General features: G+C 42.7%; 1 protein-coding gene across 1 annotated transcript in view; it reads left to right on the forward strand.

Moving 5' to 3' along the window:
• The window catches only part of lpp (LIM domain containing preferred translocation partner in lipoma), a 185,657-nt gene that overhangs the window by 151,476 nt on the left and 17,084 nt on the right, over positions 1–17,097 (forward strand). The window lies entirely within an intron of this gene.

Genomic DNA, 17,097 nt, shown 5'->3' on the forward strand with positions numbered 1-17,097 from the left:
TACATTTTATTAGTAGGCAGCTGGCCTGCAGCTGCGTGTAACTGCTGACCTACTTGCCCTCCAGCTTTAAGACTGTTTTTTTCTTACTATTGTTGTCTCTGTATCGTGTCAGTATAGGAATATGCAATCAAAGAAGCACCACCCACCTGCTTTTAATAAGTGGCAGCCAATCAGAAGAAAGCTTGCTTAAACATAGTAGGAAATGGGAGGTGTGCACTTTGGAGGCCCAGCATAAGGTAGCTTTGATTTGTGAATCATGCAGAGCTCTAATAGAGTCCGAGAGTGAAAATAAGGAGCAGGAAACGAGCAGAATGGACGCAGATTTGTGAACACGGAGGGTTTTTTTGTTTTGTTTTTTCTCTCGCTCCTGTCGACTTTCCTCTGGCAGCTGTTTAGCGTAAAACAGGGGTCCTCAATCCCAGTCCACGAGGGCCGGTGTCCCAGCAGGTTTTAGATGTGTCCTTGATCCATCACAGCTGATTTAAATGGATAAATTACCTTCTCAACATGTCTTGAAGTTCTCCAGAGGCCTGGTAATGAACTAATCATGTGATTCAGGTGTGTTGACCCAGGGTGAGATCTAAAACCTGCAGGGACACCGGCCCTCGCGGACTGGGATTGGGGACCCCTGGCGTAAAGCTTTAAAATGCTACACTATAGTTTCAGCCCTGCATCATAAGACAGGGAGAACAACTTGGTGAACATATGATACGGGAATAAAAGTTTTCCCGTCCTCAAATATGCAAGAGTCCACTCGGGTCCAAATGACATACATTTCCTTATCGGATAATGCGTGCGAGGGCCTGTGTGGACGCCCACAGAGGCGCTACAATATAATGCAGCAGGAGTTCTTGCCTGTATGTGTTTATTGGATTATAATCCCTACCTTAGCTAGATTATCGCACAAGTTCAGTATGGTTTTTAAAGCTTGTTCTACTGTCCCCAGGTGGCCAAGTAAACAATTTCAGGACATTTGAAATATAGGTTTTAAATCATACGTATTGCACATGATAGCAGTGACGATAAAGTACAGCAAAACTCTCCTGTTGTTGTTGTTGTCTAGGTTTGGGCACAGAGGCTTGCACAGGGGGGTCTCAGTGGATCACATCTGTTCAGGAGCCTCCTAAAAATTCCATTGTCTTGTTCTGCTATTACTATAGGGGAGCGTGCTTGGTCTGCATTGTTTAGTCAGGTGCTACATGTCAAAGTGACATGCATGTGAATTCCAGGACACAAAGTTTCCCAGCAGAGCATTGTATTGTAACAAGAAGACCCAGGTTTCACTTTTAACTCTCGGTGGTTTTAATGCTGTGGCTGATTGGTGTGAATATGGCACAGCTTGATCCTTTGTAATAGACATGAGCAGGTGGTGCAAAACTTGTTGTGGCTTCTCATCTCTAGCTGATCTTCACCCAACACTGCCTGATAGATCCACCTGCCATTTTTTTCTCCTGAAATAATCAGGTCAGATATGCATTCATGGCCTTTTTTAATCTATCTAATTTTTAATAGTTTGAAGAATGATGTTTGCCTTCACACATCACTCTTAAATGATGCATAACTGTCTACAGTGACGGCTGATGAACAGCCAGATATGGTTAAGTCAAGAAACATGGCGTTAATTCTCTTTGTGGATGAGATAAGACTTCTGCTAAACGATTAGTAATCACTTTTCTTATCAAAGGAAGAAATGATTGGGGATAAATGAGCCAGAAATTTGTGTGAGTTATTCTTAATTTGGAATGTTTTTATTCCATTTTATAAAACTGTGACTGGTTTTCTTGTCAGTATGTTGCACAACACGCATGAAAGTGTTTCCTTGCACAATATTATCAGGAAAGACGTGTCATCTGGCAAAACCATGAGGAATTTATTAAGCAGAAGTGTTTCCCTCATTCAGTTTCAGTAGAAAATGGTCATCGGTCCCACAGCGGGAAGGGACATGTTTCTTACTGTCAGCGATATTAGGTGTCAGTCGGCGGGTCATTCCTGGAAGCTGAGATGGGAAATAACTGCACTGCAGCGAGGAAATACAAACTAAATTTAACTGTAATACTTTGAACTTTCTTTTGCTTTCTTTTAAAAATAAGTGAGTCATATGAGGAGTACAGTTACTGTTATATTTCAAAATGAAAATTGAATACGATGTTATTAATACACATATGATAACACAGTAAATATTCCAGCAGTAGTACATTTATATTTACAGTCTCTCGTCTCTTTCGGTCGCTGCAGCCTGAGCTTGTCTGCATAATTAAAAGCTGGCTGAAATATGGTGACTACAGCTGAGATTGTTCTTTGGCTTCAGCGACTGCTTCAGGCTGAGTCACCTCTCGCCCTGTTGTTAAGTGAAGCACTAGACACGGGCAGACTGGTCGTGGTCCCAATCTTCATTTAATAACAGATTGTTTTGTCTACTCTTGCACCGGCTTCTCCGTTTCTTCCTGGTCTTTGAGCTCCCGCTGTTTCCCCTTTTAAACTGGACAACTGTGCCCTGTGCTTTGACTACAGGTGCTTTTACACAGGCCGAAGAAAGAAATGAATCCGGCGAAGAGTGAGTGACATCCATCCAGTTGTACAGATGTGTTTGCACATATATGTCGTTGTTCATAGAGCTCCTGATTCAAATGCGTTCAGGCAGTCCCTTTTCTTCTTGGAAAAATAGCCCAGTGTCCAAACTGTAAGACATGCATTAAAGATGATTAAGATTTAGTTACTTCATGATAAGGATATTTTTTGTTAAGGTGGGTTAGAGGCGCTTTAAGGGACATTGAGGACAGAAGAGGTCTCTAAACAAAGTCTGGGAATGGTGATTATTGTTTGTTAGGGATATTAATTAGGTAATGCTGATTCTCCTGACAGCACATAGTGCCACATTTATTCAGTTTTCTTTTCATTCACTTGCAGGAAATGGCTCGATGTGCATTTTACCAGTAAAGTCTTGAAGCCGAGCTACATGATGTTTAAACCAGTGGCAGGCCATCTCTTAAATCATCTCTTTTCAGAGGCACTCAGTGTGATTGTAGTTGTCTTGTCTGGAAGTTCTCCAACTCTGATACATACGCTAAAGAGGAATGGGATAATTTAAGAACTTTATTTATGCATTTCATCAGCATAAATGTTCTTCTGGCACAAGATCAAAAGGATGGGGGAAATCTGAATTTCTTAATGAAAGTAATTTCTTCTTCTTTTATTCCCATCCTCAGGGTCATACGCCTCTGTGCGATTAGAGAATGAACGTGAGAGTTGAGTCTCTGAAGAGAAATGCAAAATCCCAGAGAGGAAAGAGGAAAACTTCAAGTTAGCCTCCAAGTCAGTCAGTCTAGGAATGTCTTAAGAGCAAACCAACATTAATGACACACTGAATTTATTTCTTCACACTTTCACCTGTCACATGATATTAGCAGCAGTTCTTCTCTATGCTGAAGGAGCACGTAAGCAGAGTATGGTTTCATTTAGTGGATTGTTGTAATGGCCTAAATGCCTGATTCTCCTAAGAAGTTACCTTTTAGGAAGTCTACTGACTTACCTACTCGCCAACAGTCAGATGGGAGGACTGAAACTACTCTCATGTTTCTTCTCTAAAGGTTAAGGTGCACCCTGCTGGCATCATGGTCATTTTTGACTTTTGATTTCTTTGTTGTTTTGTTTTGACAGGGTGAAATAATTGCAGAGCATACACCTTTAAAGCCTTTAAAACAAGGATCAGGTGCTCAAGACTTTTCTATTTTTGTTCCCATTCAAAAATAATGTAGATATAGGTTAAAATGTATAACTGCACCTCCACTGATATTTGTTAAAATGTCTCTTGGCAAACTGCACCTCAACCAGATGCTTTTGGTAGCCATCAGCAAATATAACTCTGTGTGAATATTTGGTTGCTCTTCTTGGTTTCCTGGCACAGACTCTGTTTTAAAGCATAGTTTACACATTTTCAACAGGCTTGAGGTTGGGGGGGGTTTTGGAAGCGCTTTTTCAGAAGCTTAGGATTAGCCTTTAAAATATTTTTTTAAACCCAAAACTCAACAGTGATCTGTCTCTATACCCCACACCCTCACTTAAAATACATAAATACATGATCAAAATAAAAACAGCAGACCTAGAGATTTCTTTTCTGTCTTGGAAGTGCAAGTAGTCCAGCACCAGAAGCACCAAAGGTAATTAAAAAAACGACACTTACAGTTGCTTAAAATGTGCATTCTTCCCCGAGTTCCCTTTAACTGTTTCACTTTTTGACTATACAGTCAATGCATGATAATAAAAACACTGTAAGTCATTTAAAAACTGAAAACAATTTATTGTTATTTCTTGAATTATTTCCATATGCTGTGTGCTCTTTGTGCGAAATAGGTTTTTCCATCAGCCCGTGGCAGTGTATTATATTTGATGTAGAATATCTTACAGGTATAAAAGGTGCCTGAGGAAACTTGCTGTGTGTAGAATCTGTATAATAATATGCAAAACTCTATTAATCCCTTTGCCAGGAATTGGAGGAATACATTTCGCACGCTGATTGCCATCCAACAAAGTTTTCTGCCATGTATCAGAGCAGGCGATCAGCAGCGCTCTTATCTGAGCTGGGACTTTACATATTCTGTGTAACAATACTGGCATTTGAACGGCTGAGATCCATCTCTTCCGCAGGGTGATTTGCCTCGTTCAAACTGTTTGCCTAGTTATTAGTAATTCCTTTTAGTAATGTACAGGAACTCACACAGATGTGTTATCAGCTCCTGTCTACTTCCTGATTTTACAACCTGCTATCTTTTTCTCGAGCCAACCTCAGTCACACCACCGGCCCGTAAACTGGAGGGCAGAAATCAGCCTTTGTCCATGGCACTTCCCTTGGCTTGCCTCCACAGAGGTCTTATCATCGCCTATTTGAATGCACGGTGATGCTGATAAACTCTGCAGCCGCACAATTAATGTGTCATTTTGCATGGAGTGATCTGTAATCGTGTCACTGTGAAAACACTGGCATTGCCATTGTTTTGGGATTTTTTTTCCCCTTGTCTGACGTGTCTCAGCTTGAGGTGTCCTCCCGATCACCCCATTCAGTATTTGCACACACGCATAACAGGAGGAAAGTAAGGATGTGTGCACACATGACCTGGCAAGACGTCCGTCATTGTTACTGAGAGATGCAGAAGTTTTGAACTTTAGTGCCGTTTTCCAAGAAAGCTATCTTGTGAAATTTTTTCCAGATGATTCAAACTGTTGCTGACTTTGTTTTCTGCAAAACTGGAACTAATTAATCACTAGAAACCAACAATGCCGGCTAACAGTGTTTCTGCAGTATTTCTGAGTGATTCCAAATAAATGTTGTGGTGATGTTTGTGAGTAATGTTTACTGCGGTCTGTCTGTCTCGCTGATTGTTAAAGATGGCCACCATGCCATCAAAGCCTCAAACGTAGCTTTATTGTTCTGTTTTGGTTGTAAGAGCATTATAGGATGCAAGGGTGGAGTGCTAAGCTATCAGCCAACAGGTGCACGTCACAGACATGAGGATTACCATTAGAATAAAATACCAGAATTTTATTCACCAAAGCTTTGTAGACAGACTGTGAGCAGAATTAATCAGACCGCCGATTGATATGCAATATATATTATTTAAAAGGTGCACAAAAGGAGGTGAAGCATAATAGAACGCTAGCAGCTACAGCCATCTGTGTGGGTCCCTGTCAAATGCACGTTTATAAAAAAGATTCACCACCCATACAGATTTTATGAAAGAGAAACCAAAACAGGGCTTTTTATATAAAGCAGACTGTAAATCTGTTTATTTCTGTTGTAAAGTTGGACATATTAAGATTGGGAGTCTGTGGGGAATAACTCATTGCTGGAGCCTTGAGTGGACATTGAAGGAACTGCAGTTTTTTGTAGCTTGACGCTAGTATGTGGCATTTGTTCTTATTATTAGATAATTCCCTTTCTTGCATGTCTTCTGTCCTGTCTTGCTCTGCTCATCCTTCATGTTTCTTCCAGTGAAAACTGAGGTTTTTTGTCCCACTGTTGCCAGGTACTTGTTCATCTGGTTTTAGGTGTTATTGCTATCCAGATAAAACTGAATAAATTTAGTTGCATTGCCACGTGAAGTCTGATTTCATGCTTTTAAAGTAAAAATGATTAACAGCATTATATATTTACTCCAATTGCTCATTATTAGTTGACTTTATTAAATCAAGGCTGGTGGATTGATTCTACTCTCTGACCAGTCAGGCTTCCTGTGTCCCTTTGTCCGTATGTGTCTATGGTAAGCTAATCCGATATAGCTATGGCTATTCATCTGGACAAAAATGCAATCTTGACCTGCCAAAAACAGCAAAATATGTATTTCCTTATTATATAACCCTGCATTTCTGACGCCATTCACACTAAGTTTATACAGTGACCCCAAAACCAGAAGACCTGCTTTGTGATCTCAAGCACAAATTTCCAGATAAATCTTAATCTCGTTAATCGATGCAGTTAAATGCACATTAAAGTGAACAAGCTCTGAGGCTTGTTCTGAAGGATGCAGTCTCAGGTGCTGCAGAGCAATAACATGTAATACGTTTAGGAAGAGAGCTTCGCTGTAGATGAGAAGTGCAGGCATTTAAGAGGCCGAGAGTTTATTCAAGGTGTCAACTCTTTTGTGGAAACACCAGCTACGGCTCACGCGTTATTCTAATTACACCAGTGTATGTAGAGAGTGCAGTGCTCCTTTGTTTCTGTTTGCTGCATTCTCTCAGGGACTGCTGTCCTTGGGGCATGTTTTGTTTTTTTTGTTTTTAATTGTTGGTTGCTGTGTCTGCCATTCCAGTGCTGGATTTGAACAAATAAAACCCTGCGTCCAATAGTCAAGAATATTCATAAGCATTATTATGTTCTCTTCTCTCATTAAATTGCTGCTAATGCCTGCTAATGTAAGCTGCAGCAGGCACCATGGTTTTGGGATGATTGGACAAAAAATTCTTGATAACCTTTTGACGTCTTGTGGTCTGAGAGAGAACTAGGCTCGAGTTTCATGCTTTATAAAGTCACAGGTCTTTCTGGCCAAATTAGGAGTTGACAGGAGGAGACTGCCTTTAACTGTCCACCTGCACATCCGCAAGTGAGTATACTGTAATGCCAGTCTTCAAACATGTACATACGAGTGAGTCTTTGGAACGGAGAGGGGAGCGCCTTTAAAATGAGACACAAGCAAATTTCACCATCAGGAATAAAACAATTGGTTTGTTAGGCTGACTGTAAGCAGACACACCCGCTGCTCTATGGAATCAATCTGGTAAATGATCTGCTAATAAATTGTTAAACAGCAGTTAACTGCAGAGCTCATCAAACCAACCATCTTTAAAGACTTACAGAATTATAAAGAGTCAGTGCATTTTGCTCATTTCCATCTTTTTATTCTCGGACTTTACTGAATAACTTTCTGTCATTTACGGATCAAAATAATCTTTATTTCCCTGACTGTGGGCCTTGACACAACGCCTCAGTTCATCTGTCTCCTACAGGCAGTTTCAGCTTCATTACGCCTTCCTTTAGCTCTGTTTTCTTGCGCTTGGCTGCCACTTGTAAATTGAAGGTTTGAACAGCAGGTGGGTACTTGAGATGATCATATTAGCAATAGCTCCTCTCACTGATATCAATTAGAGTCAAGAGTAGAGGAAATACTCTCAAATGGAGTACTTAGAGTAGTCTGAAGCCTGAACCTTTAGGCTGTATGTATCTGCAGTATTTGCAACGTTAACCATGTTTAATGTGCAACAGCGTATCCATATTGTATAGGACAGAAAATAAGGGTTGGCATTTTCACAGCCTCGCATAAAGAAAGTAGATTCATTATATCTTCTAGGTGGTTAAACCCCAAACTGTTCTCAATCAGTGGGATTATAGCAGTGAGGCCTGGTGTAATCTTAGAAATGAACAGCAATTTTCTTTCTCCTTTCACTTTAGGAAGTCTGACTGTAACCATGAGAGCATATTAGTTAACGGAGCTGAGAGCAACAGGGACTCTTGACATGTCTGATAGCTCAGCTGGTGTTTGAAGAAGTTCAGCAGTGGGATTCAGTGTCACCAAGGTTAATTGCTTACACAGGTTACCATGCCTACTGTTCTTAAGTGTGCTCATATCCGCCGTGTTGCTACAGCGCTCGCTTACTTTGCTGCAGCATTACCACAGCCAAGTTTTGGGCCAGTTAATTTACTTTAAAAAGGCTTTTTAGCTGCCCTTCACTTCAGTCTCTCTGACGGTAAACAGAGCCATTCAATCTGCTTAAATGACGCCAGTGAATGGAAGAGTGTTGCAGACAGGTTCCTGTTCGAGGCAGAATCGCAGCCCCACATTCCTGTTCATACTGCCACTCCCAGCGAATGTAGATCATCCAAAGAGCAGCCGGTTTAAGTGTGCTGTAATAAGACTGATGCAAGTACCACAAGGTCACATCAGGAGCAGAGCTTCGTATTGAAAGAGCAGTAATAAAGAGATAGGGATTTGCCTACATAAAAACCTTAATCTATTTCTTCCGCTTTTGACAGAAATTCAGAGACCATCAAGGTCACGGACGCCAACTTGCTTGAATGTAATTATGCTCATTATCTGGTGTTGTACTATGGCTCCGTTATTTAAAATGAATGGGCTTTGGTCTCTTTGGCTACACACTGTGAAAGATTTTCCATTCTGCCATTGTAAAGGAAGAACTTCACACGGCGCCCCTGACCTGCCAGTCACCAGGAAACGTTCGTGATTGACTGATGAGCTTTTACCCTCGGCGGCTGTTTGTCTGTCTTGGAAAGTAGTGATGTCACCCGTACTGGTCGCCGTCATTCATGCTGCCTTTATAAAAGTTTAACTGATGGACTGCTTCTTTTTTTTTTTTTTATGTCTGTTTAATTTTTAAATATGCACTTGGAAGAAAACTTGGTTTGCTGATTCATTGTGAAGGTGGAGTTTTGTCTTTAGTCCCATCATGTTAAGCAGGCAATGTGGTATTTTTCAGCACCAGTAGTGTGCAATTAATATTGCACATTCAATGAATATTTAATTTTGAAAAATTATATTCGATTGTGGGAAACAAGAGGGGCAAAAATCAGCGACTGACAGTCTGCTTTAGTGCAAGGCCGGAGAAGGAATCACAGCTAGAAGATGATCCTGGTATCAAAGGTATAAAGGGGACCATTCGTGTGCTATCACTTGTTTTCAACAGCCATCTATCCCACATCCTGATACGAGCCTTGAAAGTTTCCTCCAGTAAATTATCAGAAAACTGGTCAAACATCCCGGGTTCCTGTTTCTGTGCATTTCTTAACAGAGCTTAAATGAAGATCATTTTATTATAAAGTTAAGAGAGATCAGAGATGCTGGAAAAAAAATATTGACCGAAAGCAGGAACAAGACTTTGTGTGATTTCATTAAATATTCTATAATTATAGCAACAAAGAACATCAGCTGATTCTGAGGTTGTCCGGTGGGCAGAACTCGCTGATTTTTCTTTTCTTTCTTTTCTTCTCATGGAATCACCCAGGAATGATTTATAATTGTGAATAGCAGGTGCTAATAAACAGACTGAGAGAAAGAGCTCTCAGCGAAGGCGGTCGCACTTTCTCCTCTCCTCCTCACCCTTATCTTCCCTGCTTCGCCTCTATGTCCTTGTCTTGTCTTGTGTGAATTTACTTTCCCTGGAACAGTCTCTCACTGTCGTTCTCTAAACCTAAAAGAGAATTATGGATTTGATCAACTGGTCTCTGAGTGCTATTGACACCCTTAACGAGAAGTCGGGGCTCGGGAGAGCCTGAGTGCCCTGGAGGGACTTTCCCTGCCGGTTACACGATGGACGGGTGGAGAACTGGAGGACCGTGTGCCTGGCGGGACTGTCGATCGAGGACGCTGAAGATATCTACCTATTCGGAACCATGATAACAGGGTTCATGCTGATCGGCGTTGGCTTAGCCCTGGTTTATCAGAGAAATAAGAAAGCGGAACCGGCTGTTCAAACCCCCACAAGGCTGCCCGCTGGATTCGAAGCGACGGGACGAGGTGCGACCTCTCACAACGAACGTAATATGGTCAACACCTTGGAGACGCTTACAGCTGCTGTGAAGGCTCAAAACAACACCATTGAGCGTATGAGGGGAAACATCAGAGAGAGGCCTGCTCAAAATGACACCCTTGAGCGACAGTTGGAAAACATCGCGGAACGGATCACTGCAGTTGTGAGGTCTCAGAATCAAAAGACTGACAACACCACGGAACAGAAGTTTGATACCATCATGGGGAGGCTCGCAGCTCTTCAACGGGAGATCGAGAGACCAGCCTCGGAGTGCTAGAATTCGAGCTGCTCACAAAGGAGAAATCAACAATATTCAACATTTGGACACCACGGCCCCAGCTGCAGGCCCAAGGCTGGAGCCCACCAAAACAACTCCCTGATAACGACTGTGTGATGACTATTCTTCCCGCCCCATGAAGGACACCTGGATTGGCTGGAGGACTGTTTACTTAGCCTGATAGGCCGAAGGACACTGTCTCAGCTAAACTATGGACACGCACACACACACACACTTACACTGATAAGCACTCACTCATCCCCCTCCCTTTCCAACGCCTTCGATGCTTGTGCCCTACCGGGGATGATAGCAGTCAACTGGACCAGCACAGATGCTGCAGGACCGGATGCGCTGTCTACGCCGGCTCTCTCTTACCCTTTACCCGCCCCTGTTGCTTGTCTCGTGTTTCTATGGTGTATTGATAGTCATGTGCTTTTGTGCTGAGGTGTTTTTTCTTTTATCAAACTGTTCTCCCACTAGGAGCTCAGTCTGAGTGGAGTTTTTTTTTCTCCTCCTCTTACCTCATGTAGTGTATTTTCGTTGTTTTTTTCCTATCAGCCTACCTTCTGACATGTCTGCCCAATGTGATGTTTGTGTAAAGTTGGTCAGAAGGTTCCTTTGTGAGTGCGCATGCGCCATTAGCGTGCTGCCTGCTGTAACCCCTAAATTCCCTCGGGATGAATAAAGTATTCTGATTCTGATTCTGATTCTGACTGTGAGTGTGGCGGGACTAGAGATGAACTCGTGGCAACAAAAAAATCTGCTGAATTTTTCAGAAGAAGAACGAGCTCGAATACGCACGCTATAATCAAACAATCCAGGCAGTGGAGGGAAGTTGCTGAGGATGTCGGAGAACCCAGAGGCGACAGGCACGTTGCCAGCTGTATTGGGGCTTCTGGATGTCCTCTACAGCACATCATAGCAGACTCTCCCAGCTAACAAAGGGATATCCCCATGAAGTCCCCTAAGGCTGCTGCTGTCATTGAGAAAGGCGATGTAGGAAAACAATACATCCAATCACAGAAGATCATCTCTCCTCTCATATGTGATATAAACAGAACAACACAGGAGTTTGCAGCAGAGCCTCCGTGACAGTAATATGGCTCTAATTAGAAATGACTGCACACCACCCGCACACCACCCACACACCTGTCACTTCTCCGTGATGGATATCCAGGTAGTCAGATCCAGAGGCTTTCAGCCATCGTGGTGAGTTCAGGGCCCCTCGTCGCTGCGCGCCGTTGTGGCGCTGAAGCTCACCGCAGGAGAGGTCGGCAGGTGTGCTCCCATCCTGCTTCGACTTTTCATGTGAAGCTGGCGAACACACGGAGGCTTTCTGCTGACTTTGTCATCAAATATTCATGGCTGTCTGCATTAGCTTGCAGAGTTCTAATTGAGTTCTGTATATTCAGACGTGATTAACTCGGTCTAATTCCTCAAAGGAGCGAGCCAATTAGATAGCACTTGCATGAATAGGATTTCACATCTTGGTGTGTCTCCAGACTTGCCAAGACAATTATGCGCGTGTGTGTAATTGTGCCGTACAGTGGGTGTGAGCCAGCTAAATTCAAGCAGGTCATTATTTCTTATTACTGACCCGCACTACAGGAAATGCAGCCGTTCTATCCATTACAAGCAGGAAAATGAAAAGCGCGCGCGTTGTTATTAGAATGCACTGTTTAGACAAGAGAGCAAATCCATGTATCGGCACCCACTAAACCTTCCTCGTGCTTTTCGTCCAAGCACCCCCACCACGCTCTGCTCCCACCCCCCCACCCCCCACCCCCAAGAGGCAAGCAGGAGAGAAAAATATCCGTGACCCAGTGCTGACCCACCACAATGTCACTCTAACTCATGCTATGAGAGAACTACTGCCGGGGTCTTTGTCAGTTTCTCTCTGTAACCAGAGCAGGAGACATTGCCCAAAGTCCAGAGGGGTCGCATTCTGCTGCGGAGCTGAATTTAAGGCGGAGAGGCAGACGAGCAGGCCGGCCACTTTGCCTGAGCTGGAGAGAGGGCCCCCACTGCCACCTTTTATTCTTTGAAGAAAGGCCTGAGCGAGGCATGAGCTGAGTGGTCGACCCTGTCCCTTCATGTTGGCTGTAGCTTGATGTTATCACGCAGCTAAAATAAGAAATCTGTGTGAACAAGTAAAGCCACGCAGCTGTGTGTACTAGCATGTATGAAAATTTAAATCCCATTGGACATGTGCTGTTTCATTAGTTTGCCTTGTTTTGAAGTGAAACCTGCACGGGCTGCTGGTGAGAAGGATCAAGGGGGGGCCGCTGCCGAGACCATCCAGCCGACCGGGTGTTTAAAAAGAAACAAAACAGGAAAGGAAGCTCTGGCGGGATGCCATCCCATTCCTGCACGTGCTGGTCATTTATAACCCGGTGTGAATTTATTACCCTGACAGACAGGCTGAGCAGAGCTGAGCACAGGAGACTCTGAGGAAACGAGGCCTTTCCAGGTCAGAGACACCGAAACCTCGGCCCGCTCGTCCTGACTGACTGGCGTGCACACAGATGAGTGTCACAAACGCTCCGTCTGTGAATTATGCAGCTGATACTTTCAAGGTCACTGATCCTCTGAGTTAGCAAACCATCGCTTTCCACTGTATGACATGCTCACTCACACCCACACACAAACAAACAAAAAAACATGCACACCTCAGTCATCTGCATCCAGGCAGCGGAGAAGATACGAGTGGGTGATTTACATAACGCGCTTAGAAATGACAGGATTCTGTAAAGGAGTCAAGTGTCGTTAATATATCTTCATACGCTCACAACTGAGGACCTAATGTTTAGAAACTACACAGATCGACGGAGTCAGGATGCCAGTCCTGCTCACTGGAAAGCAATGACGGCTTCAAAAGGGAATTTAGGTTGAATGTCGAGGGCTGAGGGTGAGATTGTGTCAGGGGTCTCGGGTGAGAGGAGGCAGGGGTGCTGATCAATTGTTAACCTTCTCAGGATGAGGCACAGAGATGATCACAGTCACTGAACTCAAACAGCTGAAGGGAAACTTAATTTTAAACACAGACCTTTCCATCTCCGTGGCCTGAGCAGACCGCGTGTTAGGAGAGGGTGATGCTCCCACAGTCCCTCTGCAAAAACGTGGATTTAAATGAGCTCCCAGGCTCCCTCAACAACAACAGATTTCTGGCCTTTCTCCAAGCCGACCCCTCCGTGATTTGTTTTAAGAATATAAAAACACCTCGTATAAAACTCCACTCCCTTTGCTTTATGAAGTTATCCAGCGTAGCTCTGAAAACCTCGCCGTTACTGCTCATTTAACGCTCTTGCTTCCTTTTTTGTGATGAACAGAACCTTAGCAGGATCAGTGTCTGCGAACGCTAACCCGGGGACGGGTTTGCCAAATCTCCAGTTTAAATATTCATTAAGAGAAGCTGATGCCAAGTCAGCTGTGAGGTAACTGCTTCTTCCTCAAGAAACTACTTCAAATAACAGCGTGCATACACAGATACCCACTACTGAGAGCTTTTTCAGCGTTGACCTTGGCAGTTGTAGTATGTGGAGTTGTAAGCAACCGCTGCGCTTAAGAGGAACTATTTGTTAATAAATGGATGTAAGGCGTCATCTCTTTTTCTCAGTCAGTTGTTTGATCTTGGAAAGAACATTGTGGATTTCTGATTTTCTCAGAGCAAAGCTCACAAACCAAAAGGTGTTGAGTTAGTCATGATAAAATTTCTTTTACGTTTCAGGGTTTTTTTGCCTAAAAATGACAAAAGTAGGGAATGGATTTCACAAATACTTCCCCTCTTTTCCCTTGTTTTGAACCGCCTAATAAAACTCTGGACTCTAATAACACATTTTAACTGGCTTAAAATTTAGATTTTACTCTCCTCATCGCACACATACCAGAGATGTCGTGGGATCTTCAGCTGCTATCTAGAGCTGCTTGGGGTTTGGTGTCTTTGCAGAGGACACTTGAGCATGTGGAGGAATCAGAAATCAAACTACCAGCATTGCAATTAGTGGACATCCTGCTCTACCATCTGAGCCTCGGATGCCTTTGCTGTCAGTGGAGGGAAGCTGAGTGCACTGGCTTCCTGAACCAATGAGGATTGCAGGTCACTGCACTCTGCCAAGAAGCTAATAAGCTGCTGGCTCTAGCTTCATGTGTAGAGGACCCTGGGAAAACCGCAGGGCTGTGAGGTGATTCTGACTGAGACACACTTTGGATAATATCATAAAAAATATGCAGCTGTATAACTCTGGTTTTTTTCTATATACCAAATCCCCCAATATCAGAATCAAATTGATTTACCTCTTTTTTTTAAATTTCATTTTCTTAATTTATCAGTTTGTCTATTTGTTTCTACTGTCCTTTAAAAAAATGGTTGAAGAAGATGAATCAGCAGGTCGTCAGCTTGCCCCAAACACGGACCCGGGTTCCCAGTCGCGAGATCCTTGTTTGTCGGATGAGCCAAACCAGATTTTTTTTCTTAGATTCCACGTTTGCTTCCTCCTGTACATTTGCATTATCGTTTTCCTGCTTTTGTCCCACCCACATCCCAACCTTGCACGAGGCTTTTGTAGCGTCAGGAAAAAAATTAGGGAATATAAAACTTTTATGGTCGGAAGATTCAGTCTAATCCTTTTTGAAGGTGCCCTGTTAGCAGCTTGTAGCTGTCTGTGTTCTAACAGTTGTTTTGGGAAATGTTTTTGGGACTGCAGGGATTTTTTGTTGGTTTGTTGGTAAAAACCAAGAGACCAGTGGGAAGAGTTATCAGCACCATATCAAGTTTATTTAATACATCTGTGGTGTGAAGAGCAGTGTTCCCTCTAATTTTTCATGTGTCTGAGTGAACACACAAACTCCCTGAGCAGTCCCTTGAACCACTGTGAGCAACAGCAGACGTGTGCACTGTGGTCGCACCAGCATCGAATCCATCCAAGTTACATGTTTTATTAAAATAATCAAATTACAGCATTTACATTTATGTTAGACTACTTTTAATTAACTGCTTTAGCCCACTTACAATGAAAATTTAAAAAAAAATCTTGTTCATGACCTGTGAAGCATGTTAACACTATTGGAAGTAAAAATAACTTGAACTCCAATTTTGAAAACACAACTTTCTTTTTTTTTTTTTTTTTTTTTTTATATAAAGCTCTGTGGTCTGTGGTCTGGGAGAGAGTCTGTAACTCTCTGTCTGCAAAATACAGTAAATAATGACCAATGTTGGGCAATTAATTATATAGTTACTTCTTCAAAAAAGTAACTGAGTTATGCAAACAAGAAAGTTTTTTGCAGCTGTTTAACCTAAAAATGCAGCCAAGGCGTTTTTTAAATAAACATTTCAAACTATTTACAGAACAATCAGCTGTTCTGCATCAAATTTGATGCAACACAAATTGTTTGTGCCACTCCAAAAAATCATTTCTGTCCACTATGAGATAAAGGAGAACAACAGCCTGATACCTGCAGGCCTGACAGCAGGAGATGTATCACTGCTGTAACACCTGTAACATTCAGCAGTCGCCTCATTGTTCTGACACACACAACAAAACTACACTACACACTAACTACACAAGATTTGCGCTAAATGTCTCAAATCTCTCACATCTCAAAACACCGCCGTCACTCCTAAAACTTGACCCCGTTTCTTAACAACTAGATGCCACGTTACCATATCATTTTTTGATTGGTCGCCATGGTACATTTTTCGACCAATAGGAAAGGGTTTTTTTGGTTTTTGAGTGTTTCGAGCCGTCTTTACTGTTTCTTCCTGCAGTAAATATAAACAACGATAGTATTCAGGAAGAAAACCAAACATAGCAGATATTTTTTTATCATAACTCTGGTTTTACGTGGCCTATCAACACAATTTAAAAACTGGTATAAAGTCCACACTTTTTCCGTCAATTGTTCCGTCTGTCCTGCTCACGTCTCCAATGGTTGTACACGTTGTCATTAACGTGGCTTCACTCCACATCAGCCACGCAACTTTGCTAGCTAAAACACCGGTATCAGCACATACGGATGCTGTCATAGCCTGTCAACGTCGTTAATTAGCTGCGTATATACGAATGTGAATCGCATTATTGGCTGGACTATGGGATAAGGTGGCATAATAATCGTCCATACGGGAGCAGCCAGTCACTTACTAACACTGCCAAACAGAATTGTATTTGTAGAAATTTGTAAAATGTATAAAGTATTAATTTAAATTTCAATTCAGGTTAGTTTTTTTTTTCTGTGCGCAACGCAGATTTTCTGTGCGCAGAGACCGTGCCAGCAGTGCGCAATTGCGCACGTACGCAGCTTAGAGGGAACATTGGTGAAGAGTAAGTGGAGCGTTGTGTTTTACCACAGAGTTGAGTCTGTAATGCACCCATGGTGCTCAGCTGTCAGTCTTTGAGTTTGTTCTCCATCCCAAAGTGTCAAATACTGGCACGCTGTCAAAGCTGGTATCATCTCACAGATACACATCAGGTGTCCTTTGATACTTGTGCTTTGACACAGTCGGCTGTGGCAGTGGTGACACAGGTCTCTCACTTCTAAATCACCATATGTGGAAGCTCAGAGAGGTCCCTTTAGATGCACTGGTTAAGTGTCACTTTTCAGCATGCAGGGTTAATGTTATGAGCAGTTGTAGTTGGACCCAAACAAGCATCTATTGCAAAGCCTAGCATAAACTTGGAAAGCCAACGAAAGCAAACTTCCAACCTCACTCCTTCAACTTCATTTTGAAGTTGGAGGGGTGTCTTGGCTCCTTTTGCTCATGTGTGAAAGAACTGAAGTCAAAGGTAACTTGG

This window comes from Rhamphochromis sp. 'chilingali', assembly GCF_963969265.1.
Source record: "Rhamphochromis sp. 'chilingali' genome assembly, chromosome: 3".
Classification (NCBI taxonomy): Eukaryota; Metazoa; Chordata; class Actinopteri; order Cichliformes; family Cichlidae; genus Rhamphochromis; species Rhamphochromis sp. 'chilingali'.